General features: G+C 30.8%; 2 protein-coding genes across 4 annotated transcripts in view; one reads left to right on the top strand and one right to left on the bottom strand.

Moving 5' to 3' along the window:
- The window catches only part of LOC118201467 (choline transporter-like protein 1), a 91,104-nt gene extending 80,398 nt beyond the window's left edge, over positions 1-10,706 (bottom strand). The window contains exon 1 of the mRNA XM_085808282.1: positions 10,513-10,706. The gene's annotated coding sequence lies outside the window, so the exon portion shown is untranslated. The remainder of the gene's footprint in view (positions 1-10,512) is intronic.
- LOC118205541 (uncharacterized) overlaps positions 1-14,360 on the top strand; it is a 208,359-nt gene that overhangs the window by 156,182 nt on the left and 37,817 nt on the right. The gene's annotated exons all lie outside the window — the stretch shown is intronic.

Here is a 14,360-nt window from a genome sequence, read left to right as displayed (position 1 = left end):
TTATTTTAATCTCTACATGTAAATAAAAGAAAGAGTCTGTCTGTGTGTGTGTGTTTTTTTTCGTTTGCGTTGCGCGTAAGCTAATAGACCCACGGCTACGAAATTTGGTACATAGGTGCATCTAGACAAGAGCCAGTGCACCTCGAAGCGATTTTTTCGAAATTCGAATTAGAATTTTTTTTATTTTATGTTATGTGACCAAAGCGCGTCATTTTGAGACATAATAGGGTATAGGAAAGCGAGATTTTACTCTACACACTCCATTTTCACATCGTCATGAAACGTAGGCACTTAGCTATTTTACGAACTTAAAATAAATTTCGTGTTTCAATAAATCGATTCAATACGAATTTATTTAACAAAGGGAGCTAAACACCTTTTCAACGGGATTTTTTCTATAAAAGTTTATCTTAAAAAATGTACAGTTTATTTTTCTTTGATTTTTGGACACGTTAAACTTTCATCCTTGCGACTGCTTTTACAAAAATAATTTTGGAAAAATGATAATATTTTGTATTTTAAAAAATTTTTTAAATGAAGCTTTCGAGTACACTTCTCACATCTCACATCTTTAAAAATGTGATTTTGGCAACAATTTTCCTGTCTTGTTGTTGATAGACTTTTGATGAAATCGCATCATTTTGCATAGTTTCATTCTTTTAGAAATATCGGTTTGGCAACAATTTTTCATCGTATTTCTTATGTCACTCTTTTTAAGAGATTGGCATATTTCATTGTCATTTATATATATAATACATTTTTATTGATTTTTTTTTTTTTATAAAGTTGTTCTGTAGAGTAAAATTCTGCGCGGAATTTTATGTTTTTTAAGTTGCTTTCGTGTTATTTTTTGCTTTGTTTATAAGATATTGAAAATTTTTGCATGATTTTTCTTCTTCAACGGAAAGTTGGTAAATTTTTTATTAGGATAATTAATATTTGTATTAATGGATATAGCTTATTTCATCGTAATTTTGTTCTCTTGAAAATATAAGATAAAATATCATTAATTATACTTTGCTTTTCAGAATTTTTTGTTTTTTGTATTCTTTTATGTTATTTATTGCTCATTTCACTGTTTTTAAGCTATTGAAAAGTTTTGAGTGATTTTTTTAGGAAACAAAATTCTTAACCTCCTTTATACCATTTGAGTTCTTAAGATTTTGCAAAGGGAAGTTGGTTAATTTATTTGTTAGGATAATTCATATTTGTATTAAGGGATATTGCTTATTTCATCGTAATTTTGTTATACGTAATAACTTTTTTTTTATGAAGTTGTTCTGCAGAGTAAAATTCTACGCAGTTTTTAAATTTAACTTTTGGTGTTCCCTTCAGTTATTTTTCCGATACATTTAAAAGCCAGACGAAGGCTGGCAGCGAAGCTGCTAGTTTTAGATACATTTTTTTAGTTTTCAGTGCATAAAAGAGGCTTATTACTTAATAATTAAATATGGAGAATGAAGCATGGATCAAATAATTTTTTCTTCGGATATTCTTAACTATGTTATATTATTTTTAGTTGCATTATGTTATTTTTCAGTATACATTGGCTCAAATAAAAACCGTTTCATTTCTTTCCGTTTTGTTTCTTTTACTGAAGATTTCGATATAAAAGAACACAATTAGTCGTACTTTCTTTGTCATCGAATATATTATATCTGAAGTAAACTTTTTATTCCCTTACTTATATAGCGAAACCTGGTGAATCTTCCTCAAAAACTAACATATAAAATATTAAGAAATCCATTTAACAGTAATGAAATGTTCCAATTCCAGGAAAGGCTGGGTGGCTTTCCTGATCAAATGACAAATGCTTACGTATTCGTTATGTTTAGCCCATCCAGGCTAAACATAACGAATACGTAAGCATTTCCGTAATAATTAACAGCATGAGTCATAGTTATACAAAAGTCAAATACATTGTTGCATTAAATGAAGCAAAGAGAGAATTTCAGCCGTCCGGTACACCGGAAAAGCGTATGATCTCAGAAAATTCATAATAATGGAGATTCATAAGTGTAAGAAATAAATATTATTTTGAAGTTATATAAGCCATCTGAAAAATGAAATCATAATATTTTGCGCCGTATGGGAAATTTTTCGTTTGACTGCGACATTATTCTATAACCAAGGAAATATAAACTGAGTAACACTTACCTCCACGTGAGGGTATCCCTCCTATTCTCTGGTTGATGAAGCACTCTCGGCGATTGTATGAGATACGAGGGACGAAAAGAAACATGTGGGTCGTCTATCGATCGGGGGGGGGAGAGAGAAAACTGAATAGGAACTCTTCCCACACCCCAATTTTTTATTCCAGTAGTGAGTGAATCACCAGACCCTGAAACTGCGTGATGGTGAGGAGGGGGCAGCTAATGCACCCTCCTGTGTACGTCCATCGCATTATGTTCGGGTTGCTACCGTAAAGCGAAGTTCTCTTTGACCTGCTTTTTGTTGCTCCCTCGCGCTGCTGTGTGAGGGAGGAACGTGATTTGGATCCCGTGTCCACGTTGAAGAAAGAACTGAATTGGAGCATTTCTTTTCGAATGATGACCCTTTTAAGTGGTCATTTTGCACGTGAAGAGCGTTACCTAATATTTTGAGTGAAATATTTATTTACATGGAAGTACAGCACTTCTGGGAAGTTAGAGAGTGAGGTTTACATTCACAGGAAAGATACTGCCTGGCATCAGCCCTGCATAAGATAGACACTACGTAGATTCGACAGATCTGCATGCGATTGCAACACTGTATTAGATCGGCATGGCGTGTATTCGACGCAATAAAAAGAAATTTCGATTATCATGTAATAATGAGTAAGAGGATAAATGTACATTTGTGGTCTTCATAGATTTTATGCAAGTCGATGCTGCGTAGAGACGATACCGGCGTAGCACATGCATGGCAGGGGCAGGACCAGAGCTTAAATCGCACCGGTACTTCTCAGTTTTGGAGATAAATGATAATTCTAGACGGAGTGCACCGGAGCCCTAAATCCATGGAGGTAGGAAAGGAAGGAGGGGCCAATCGACTCTAGAAGTGAAGCACTGCTTTGAAGCTTGGGTCACCAGATGGGGTGTTCTTTGTTTACATTCAGAAGCTCGCTTGACAGGATTCTGATAGTATTTCGACACACGACAGTTTCATACAAATCGAAAAAGGGACACTTTCGCATGAAAGAAACATTCATAGTGTGGTGGATAATAGCAATTTGTATAGTTTAGTGACATTTACGCAAAAATCACATCTTGGTTATTTTTCGATAACTAACAACAGCGATTTTGATTATGAATTTGTTTTATAAAATTCTAAGCTGTTGAACTACAAAAATATATATTTTAAGAAAAATGTTATGCTTAAAGAATGAAAAACACCATACGGTACATTTAAAATTGTATACGTCTTTCGATACCCTTGATAGAGTATTCGCTACTTTTATTTTATTTTCCAAACGCCAAAATGTTTTAAATAAAACAAATTTTTTTCACATCCATATATTATTGTTGCATATTATTGCAAAAACCATTTGAAATGAAGAATTTATTCACTTATAAACAACTGTGAAAGTACTGTGAAGAAATCTAATTATTAAATGTATCTAATTTATAATAATTGTAAATGTTAACTAAATATATAATAACCTTAATATTGAATTGTAAACGTAAATTGAAATCCTGTTCACAAATACGTTATAAAACTGTTTAAGCAAGAATTGTTCGTATTGGAAAGCAATCTGTTAAAAGGTATTGTAAAGCAAATGCTATGAGATGCGCATTTAAGAACGTAATAAAGAATTTTGGATTATGTATTGTTGAAATGAAGAGTAAAAAAAAAATCTGATAAGTATAATTAAAAGAATTATTCCCCTTACATTTTATAATAACTCAGTTACAAGTTTTAAATAATACTTTAAAAAAAAACTTATTTTATTCCCTTTCAGAAATGTTCAGAGAAAGTCAAGTACTTCGCTAATTCCTAATAATTCTCTAATTTAAAATGAACCGAATAGAGCATTAATTATAAATTTACTTACATTTTTCGATTTAAAAGATGCCTCAGAAGCCAAAATATCATGTCATATTTAAGAAAGTATTTTAGGAAGAAGCTCTATAAATAGAAAAGAAATAATGAACCGAATAGAGCATTAATTATAAATTGACTTACATTTTTCGATTTAAAAGATGCCTCAGAAGCCAAAAAATCATGTCATATTTAAGAAAGTATTTTAGGAAGAAGCTCTATAAATAGAAAAGAAATAATGCATAATTTTAATATTAATAACACAATAAACTTTGATCTTAATTTTTGTACTTTAACCGAATAAAATCGAATTACCTTAATTTTTTTTTCTAATGTAATTAACGAAAACTTGTGAAAATATTTCATTCAAATTAAACCATTCTGAGAAAACTGTCCTGTGAAAAGTATAGCATTTAACTCCGTTCAGAATGAAATGTTGTTTAAAAATATGTTGTTTTCACATACTTAGGACTCTGAAGTGTTGTGGAAAAAGAAAATATATACATTTATATGTATATTTACGACGTAATTACAAAATATTTACATCCGAACGCATCAAATCCCATTGAACTCAATGGTAAATGACTCAATGTTTTGGTCACCACGTAAGGATCGCCGGTGCTTCAGAGCAGGGTACGGGAGAAACTTGTTTAGGGCGACTCCATCTTACTTCCTACCTCCATGCCTAAATCAGAAGGCTCCGGCACTTCTATGTAACTGGGAACAATTTCAATAGAAATGTAACCTGGAAAATTTTATTTTTAGCAATAAAATTATATTATTAATCGCTTATTAAATTTTAATTTATATCTGTACATTTAATTTTAATCATTTAAATACTGTAATCTTTAATTATTTAATTATTTTAATGAATGATAATTAATTGTCAATTTATTGAATAATAATTATTAAATAAATAACAAAATAAATGTCAATTATTAATATTAATAATTTTAATTAATCTGGTAATAATTAACAATTTGATTTTTAAGTTATTAATGATTATAATAGCCTTTTTGTTTATTTATTTACTCTTGTTCCTCTTTTCTAACGGCCTTGCATAGAGCTCCGGCACTTCTAATTTTAGAAACTAAGCCCTGGGCAGGACCGTCACTGCGGCACCGCTATCGACGTTGCATAGGGCCGATACTGTGTTGATTCAGATTAGCACACTTTTGGCATTGGACAAGAATAACAACAATAATTCCCTTAATTTGTTCTTTTGGCGAAGCTGGCAGAAAGAGGAGAAATATAGGGCATATTCAATATAAGAAATAATGTTTTAATTAAAATAAACCTTTTAATATGTTCACTAACAGAAGGACAGCACAAAAATTGCATACTCCCACCTTTCAGGTAACACTCTTCCCTAATATATATATATATGTAAAATATAAAAAATACAATGGCTTTGCTGTACGCGAACAGGTAAACTATAATTAACTACAGTTTCAGGATCTTTCCCCTAGACCAGTACTTACGAGAACATTCTGGCATGTTATAAGCGTAGAGTTCGCGCCATTTTTCCATCAGATTGCTTTTCTCCTCCTGTCGCTGTAAGACCCTTGCTGCCGCTCTTTCCGTCTGTCTTTCTTTGTTTGAACAGTATGACGCAGTAAATTTAAAGTTAACCCTATTTAGTCTAAATTAGTATCTCGTATGTAATCTTGGAGAATCTAAAAGAATAATGATTCGCCATTTGAATTGAATAGAGATGTGGAACCAAACCAGCTAACTTCTTCTAAGTCATCATTTCTTGCCGAGCTTTATTCATGTACCCGACTGCCAAAATATTACATCTATATCTTACACTTACACATATTAACTACTAATAGGCGTAGAAGGGAAGTATCGCTGGTCTGAAGTAACAACAGTTTTGAAAAGGTTTAAGCAACCTTTTTCTTAAAACAGTACTTGAACATAAATGCACGTTTTGTGCTTACAAATCAGCCACCACTTGAAATTATAAATAACTGTTTATTAATTTAGGTTCTAGTGTAGAATAGGGTGCCCCTTCGATTGGCGCCAAAGGTTGTTCAGTTTTGGCTATGAGTAACTTTGTTTTAACCTTATATGACGTCATCATTCTCCTGATTTTTTTAAATGAAAATAGATCGATTTTTATATGGGCAAAATCAAGGCAGCACGCAATGCCGAGTTTGGGCAATTCTCTGACTTTTTTTCCAAGTGATAATAAATCGATGTGAATATAGACACCGAGCTGTGCAGTTCTTTGACTTCTTATTTTGGTGGGGGGTAGTGGCCGAAACCACTACGTAAACCCTGCGTTGTGACACAGGGTTGGAATGAACTTCAAACTCAAGTTTCACAACAATAAATAAATAAATAAAAAATTCGAAAGATTTCAGATTTTATATTTCGCCCAAAGGGGCGTTTTATCAACGTTTTGTGCGTTACCTTTATTTATTAAATATCCTGTTCTTCGCACTTAAACCATAAAATCCATTTCAACAGTAATATCAAAAGCTATTTAAAAGATCATACTTTTAGAATTTCCGATACACAGTCTCGCGTGATGGAAATAAAAATGGTTTTTTCCCGTACAGTGTTGACATTACTCGCTTTGAAATCATTGAGTTTGTTAACCAAAAATTCTTTAATGTCTGACAAAATATGAAAACGATAATGAAGCAAGTTACAAATTCCAAATTAGGGCTTCCAGATGCCCATATTCGGTGGAGGATTATATTATTCAAAATTTGATGGCTCTAGGTACCTTTGTTTTATCACAATACGGGAAACACACATACATTTACGCAGATTCTTAATTATTTAATTTCTTTAAATATAACACGGGGCGATAATATTTGGTGGCAACAATTTGGAATGTGAAGCGGACATTTAAAGTTTTCAACGCAAAATGCCAAAATGAAATTAATAGCCTTTCTGGGCTAACAACTTTTGGGCTAAAAGTACTGTGGTGTAGTGGCCGAAACCGCTACGCAAACTCTGGGTTGTGACACAGGTTTGAAATGGACTTCAAACTCAAGTTTTAACAATAACATGAATTTTAATAAGATGAAAACCTTAACAGTTGCATATCTTGACAATATGGGACTTGGGTATATTTAGCCCCGTAATTTCAGAATTTTGTTACAGAAAAAATGCGATAACGCATTATACACGAGAAATGATCGTTCTTAGCAGGCCAACATGCCCATAGCTCTAAACAGGAAAGTTTCCCTCTCTTCTCAGGAAACCATCTTAAATATCTCCTTGTGTTTACTTGCGCTGAACTCCGGGGGGGGGGGAAGATTCTTTCACTCATACATAACAAAGTGTCCATCTCCTGACCCTGATGAAAAGACTTCTTTTATCTCTTTGTCCACTGCAGCGACCTTCGAGGCTGCAACGGGAATCGTTAATAGAGGATTTTACCACTGATGTGAAAACTATTGCACTCTGAAATCAGTTACCCTCGACAAAGAACCTTTATGCCACCTTATCACATGGGTTTTGTGTAGCGGCCATCTTGAAATTTTGCCTTCCTGGCGCCGATCTTGGCATCAAAAGAGAATCGCCAAAAAACAAGGAGCACCTAACTGTAAACTTTTACCCATTTTGTAATTATAAATAACTGTTTAATTAAAATATTAATAACCCTACAACACTTTGATTTTGTATTCTGTCTCTTGGTTTTTACTTTATGAAATTTTCTCGTTTACCCAGGCAGTTCTGCAATTTAGAAAGGATTAAATTGCTTTATTTAATTTTTGGCAAAGCAAATGAGGGTACCTTCATGAAGAATTCTTAAAAGAAATTGATTTCCATTACTCTCAAAAAATCAAAAAAATTTCCAAGAGTTTTAAAAGCATCAGAAATTGCAAGAATTGATGACATCTGTAATCAGACGATAATACACATTTTTTAAATACTATATCTTTAAACTACCGGCTTTTTATTAGGAGTTAAAGCATATTTTTAAGGAGAAAAATAAATTTCAGATAAATTTTTCTTAAAATTTGTGATTAAATATTTAACCACAAATCACACTTTTGCCACGTAGCAAACAATGTAAGAATAAAAATTGTGTAAAATTAGCGCATTCTCTAATTTACTTAATTCCGTTTTATTACGGTATATGAAAAAATTTGTTGTGTGACCGAATATAAAGATAATTATGTTTTTATATTATCAATCGAAAATTTCATATTAGGAAATTATCAATTTTTGGCAAACATTTTCAAAGCGAGCGAAAATTTTAATAATTTAGCATTTTTAAAACAAAAAATTTTAAATAAAGTAGTAATAATAAGAACAGTTAAATGTTTTTAAAGCAAATGAAAATTGACAGCAAGAATTTTTTAAACAAGAGGGATAATAATATGTTTAAAAAATAAAAATATCAAATTGAATAAAACAAAATTTAGCGTCGGTAGTGATCTTAAAATCCTGATCAAATTATTAAAAGAAATTTTCCATGAAATTAAATGCTTTCCATTGATGAAAGGAAAAGAAAAGCAATCTAGCTTCTGTATATATAATCCAAAGAAGTTTTAGTTTCAGTTATCTAAGAGAGGATCTTATGAAAGAGATTTACAGAATCAGATTTCTGAACTTTAAGCAATAGAGGAAAAAAAAAAAAAAAAAAGGTAGAATCTTTCTTCAAAATCAATCTGTAATGGCTTCAAATAAAATTTTAATTTAATAATAAGATATAGTTAGTATTTTGGTCTGGATAATAAAAAATCTGATGTGTACATCACATGACTTCCTTGCACGAAATATTAAATTATACGCATTTTTTCTTGCATTTCTTTTAAACTTATTGGATTGAATTAAATCTACTTCGTTGATAGCGCATAAACCACAATGGAATAAATGCACTCTTTAAAATTCACTATATTTGTTTACCATAGCGACATTTTGGCGCAAGGGTCACTTAACAGCATTACATTTCGTCCATATTATAACTCAGAATGGATATAAATTTATATCATTTGAAGAACTCTCTAATCGTTGCCACATGTTCTATTCAAATACTATAATAAATCTAAAACGATGTATAAAAGAAATTAAGCAAACAAAAAAGAAACAGTTTTTCACAGACGATTCAGTATTTCTCATTCGATTAATTTAGTTCTCCCTTTCTGACAAGGCAAAAATACATAAAACTCAAAATATCTATATTAAAAATTACAAAGTAAATCTGAAACACTTATTTCCTCGAGTAAATTCCAGAATGAATTCAGCATGATTTAATTCGCAATAATAAAAGAAGGCGTTATCTTTGTTGTTGCGAAGATTAGTTTCTCTACATTGGCAATAAACCCGCTATTTTGCCAAGTTTGAAATGTAAACAAACATGTCCGCCATCGCAAAATTCATTAGGCTTAGCTGGACTTAAACAGCTTTCAAATTGTTGATAACTCCACAAATATTGCATGCAGATTTACTAAAGGCATGAAAACCTTAACTGGAAGATAAGAACAATATAATAAAATCAATTTTAAAGCAAAAAATACACAACTTACAAACATATAAGAGTAAAGAAACTTAGATCACTGAGGCGGTTAACAGAAAGGATATACTATATTATATATACATATATTTATATACGTTTGGTGCGGCCGATTGCAACCAAAATACAAGGTGCACATCTATACATGTTATAGCAGTCCTATATACAAAATTTCAACGTTCTGAGGCTATTCGTTTTTGAGTTGTGCGAGATTCGTAATGTACGTACGTACAGACGCCACGAAAAATTCTCTTTAGAATTCATTTAAAATCAGTTTTATAATTTTTTGGGGGGAAGAGTCTTTTATTGTGTCCTTAGGTACAGATGTCACTCAAAAACATTGTTAAATTGCATTCGATAGCGGTCAAAATGGATATTTTCGTTGAAATATGGTGCCTAAAAATTTTCGCGATTACAATACTTCCTTTTTATTTCGTAAAAGGAAGTAATACTAAAAAAAAGTGATACTAAAAAAATATATAATTTTTTCTTTTAGGTGTGTCTAGTTTTTGTACTTGCAATCAATAATGTAAGGAAACCTTCATTTTCTATAAAAAGAATGCATCTGATTCGCACATCCATTAAATTTAAATGATCTTTTAAAAATGAACACGTGTTACGTGGAAGTAAATTTTTCCCCGTGAATACATACATAGTATAAATACAGATTCCTTATAAATGTAAGGAAAATTATTTAATTTTTTAGGTGTTTCTAGTTTTAGAACTTGCAATCAATAATGTAAGAAAACTTTCATTTTCTATAAAGAATGCATCTGATTCGCACATTCGTTAAATTTAAAAGACCTTTTAAAAATGAACACGTGGAAGTAAATTTTTCCACGTGAATACATATAAAAATATAGATTCCTTATAAAAGTAGTAGTCAAAATTTTAATAAAGAACGCAAAGACATTTATAATAGCATAGTACATTCCTTCGTAAGAAAACAATTTACATTTATTTATGCGTATCTGATAAAGAAAAAAAAAAAAAAAAGAAAAAATACTTACTCAGACTTCAAGTAGAACATTGATATTCCATAAATGCACTTTAAATATGCTAACATTTATTGTGTGCTTCATATGTACTTCTGTAATTGCACAAAAACAGTACATGAAGCCTGTTTGCGTCAAAAACTTACTTCCCGCATATTAGCCATGCCTAAAATGTATAAAAGGAAATAGAAGCGAATATAGAATTCGGATGAAAATTAGAAAAGGAGCAAGAATAAGCTGGTATTTTTATTTTAAACTTGAACGAATCGCCATTAACCGTAAATGTAAAAGAACCAATGAGAATAAAGTGACGTCACCTTTCATCTATCTAACCCTGAAACCAGAAATACTGAGGCTGAAAACTGCCATTATGGATCAATTTTCATTCTTAGTAATTTAAAATACTTTTGGTGACGTAATAAATTTCCTTTCGGTGAAGTAATTGTTTAATTATTTTGCCGTAAACTGCATTAGTAAATTTTTTAATGAAATTTTATTAATATATAGGTAATTACTTGCTATTTCTATAATCTATTTTTCTAATTATCTATGTAAATTTAGTCAGAAATATGAGAGTCAAAACGCTGGATAACTTTTAACAATATTTCTTGAATTGTGCTTTTGCAAAAAGTAATATAAATTATATGGTAACATCTTTATCTATTATGTTTAAATAAATTAATTTCACAATTATATGCTTGAAGCATTTTTTAAAAGAAGAGTTGAATAGATGTCAGTGAGATAGTTGGAGTCTTCTGAACTCTTAAACACCTCTTCCCTTATTAGAAGTTTGTTTCCAAAATTTCTTTTACGCTCACTGAATGAATGGAAGAAGAAAAGAAAAAATTTATACTTTATTTTATCTATTATAAAAATGTCAGTGGCCTTACATTATTATTAGTCCAAAGGGGCTTTGTCCCTGAAGGACTATTGTTTTCGTTTTGCGATTTTGCTTCCAAACTGTTGCCACCAAATGTTCTGCATTATATTTGAAGAAATTAAATAATGAAAAATCTGCATAAATGTATGTATATTTCTCGTATTGTGATAAAAAAAGGGTACATAGAGCCATCGAATTTTGAATGACGTAATCCTGCTACGAATATGGGTATGTGAAAGACCAAATTTGAAATTTGGAATTTGTTTTATGATCGATTTCATATTTTGTAAAAAACAATTAAGTAACAAACTCAACAATTTAAAAGCGAACAATGGCAACACACTACGGGGGGGGGGAAGAAGAACTTTTTTATCTCCAGCGCGCGGAACTGTGTACCGGAAATAACCTTTCAGATTTTATTATTATTATTATTATTATTATTATTATTATTATTATTATTATTAATTTTATTTGTTCTTTAATTGCCACTTACTTTTGAATAATCTGATGAGTTTTTAATCATCCAGATATAATTTAGAAAAGTGGTTCTGCTGAAAATTTTTCGGCCGCACCTTGAAAAAGAACAAAGAATTTTCATCTATTTGTTATATTAGTTTATTATTTAATTTGAGTTACTTTATTTTTATTTTAGTTTTGATGTGCATTCTTCCTGCTATACTGTTGACTTACGAATTTTGATTTAATTATTATATTTTGACTATATATTATGTCTACGAAAAAATAAGAGACTTCATGATATTTGATTGCAAATCAAATAAATCAGTGTACTCTTTGATTGCAAATAAATACCATTAGAAGAGCTCAAGGACCAAAATGGCTGCTCCAAAAGACTAGTATTTCAAATCGCTAAAGTGTCAACCAGAAGAATACTTTATGGTTAATGGACTATATGCGGGTGATTGTGTACGTATCGGTTGAAACATTATGGCAGACGGATCGAATTTCAAGCCGTGGTTACGCTTTCATTTTTTACAACACGAGTAAACAAATCATTTGGAATGAACCTTGCTAACACATTTCACGCTATGTAAACTGTACTTGAATCCTTCAGATTTTCTTTTAGTCAAAACAAGGGACAATTTAATTAGAAGGCCTATTAATTTCGGTTTAGCATTTTGCGTCGGTTCACTGATAATGTCGGTTCACTTTCCAATTTGTTGCTACCTTTACTGATTAGAGCCCAGCATTATATTTAAAGAAATTAAATAATGAAGAATCTGCATGAATGTATATATGTTTCTTTCATTGTGAAAAAACAACGGTAGCTAGAGATATCAAATTTTGAACAACATATGCCTCCATTCGAATAAAGGCATCTAGAAGCCCAAATTTGGAATTTGTTTCAATATCTATTTCATATTCTGTCAAAGATTAAAGAATTTTTTATTAAAAAACTTAATTATTTCAAAGCAAGCAATGGCAACACAGTATGGGGGGAAAAAATTATCTCCTAGCAAGCGAGACTGTGTATCGGAAATTCTAAGGATATGCTGTTTTTTAATACTTTGTGATATTGCTGTTGAATTGAATTTTATGGTTTAATTGCGAAGAACACGATATTTAATAAGTAGCACGTAAGACTTTAAAAAACTCCCCTTTGAGCGTAATATAAAATCTGAAAGGTTTCATATTTTTATTTTCTTAATTTCCATTCTTTTATTTTTTTATTACAATAGATATTTTACTTTCATAATTTTTTTCATTTTCCAAACAGTAACTATAAATTCATCTAAAACTTTCGTCAGCATCACTTATTCATGAAGACATATACGGCATAACTGGCCTGAACAAAAATAATTTTGATAAGAATATTTATTTATTCAGTATTTCATTTCAAAATATAGTAACTTGAAATTTTTTGATTAAATTGCCTTACAGATAAATCTGGAGTTGCATTAGAATTTATTACTCACATTGCATTGCTTCGTGTATTTAATTTGACCCGGTCAGTATGACTGTTAAGGTGGGTTTTTTTTTTTTAGATAGTCTGTCTATTCTTTTAACATTGCCAAATTTGGTAATAAATTATTGTATTAAAAAACGCAGTGAAGCGCTGAAAAGGTGTGCTGCTGCACGGACTATATCTTCAAAATTTGGCGGATTTAAAAAAAACTGCGTATTTTATGATATTAGTAATATATGTCTGCCAAATATGACTTTTGGTTTTTTAAACATTTTTTCAATTAGATTATAGATCGAAAAATAGAGTACGCTACCACTCCATTTGAGTTGGCAGCAAATTTTCATTTTGGGGAACCTTTAATTTTTTAGCATTGTATTGCTTATTCTTTATCGCTAAAAATGAAGTAACATTTGCGAAATCACCATGATGCAATTTGTTTCAACAAAATGTTACTCTTATAGTAGAAAATCTGTTTTTACTTTGAGCAAACCTAAAGGTTTTATTCACGTTATTGCATCTTTCGTCAAGTACAAAACTTGTCCAATATTTTTCGTCATTTGTTGTCGATCGCGAGTCTGCGCAGCTGAACATGTTTTGCTAAAGTACGCTGGTCATCAAAATTTAATGATAATGACAGAAATTAAAAGTAACTGATGCTTAAAAATTAGTAATAGAAATTTGTACAAAAGCATTAATTAACATAAATTATAATGTTTGGCAGTTGATTATTCGCAAAATTAATCCATTATAATCAAATTAATGGAAACTATTAAATTATGGAAAATTGAAGTCACCTCTCGCGGAAAATTTTTTTCTTTAATATAGTACTCGTATATGGTTATTTCGGACAGATTTGCATACCTCACATCTTGATTTCATAGACTTTACTAAAATTTTGATGAAGTCTTGTGGAACTTCACACCACTCTTCTAAAAGTGCACTATTCAGCTCTTGGAGGGTCCAGGAAAAGTTCGCTTTTCAAACTGTTGCCACCAAATATTAAAGCCTTGCTTTATATTTAAAGAAATTAAATAATGAAGGACCTGCATGAACGTATGT

The sequence above is a fragment of the Stegodyphus dumicola genome, chromosome 1, assembly GCF_044657685.1.
Source record: "Stegodyphus dumicola isolate Sdum_Otavi_A_Nest chromosome 1, ASM4465768v1".
NCBI classification, from domain to species: Eukaryota; Metazoa; Arthropoda; class Arachnida; order Araneae; family Eresidae; genus Stegodyphus; species Stegodyphus dumicola.
This window is presented reverse-complemented; position numbering and strand designations above follow the sequence as displayed.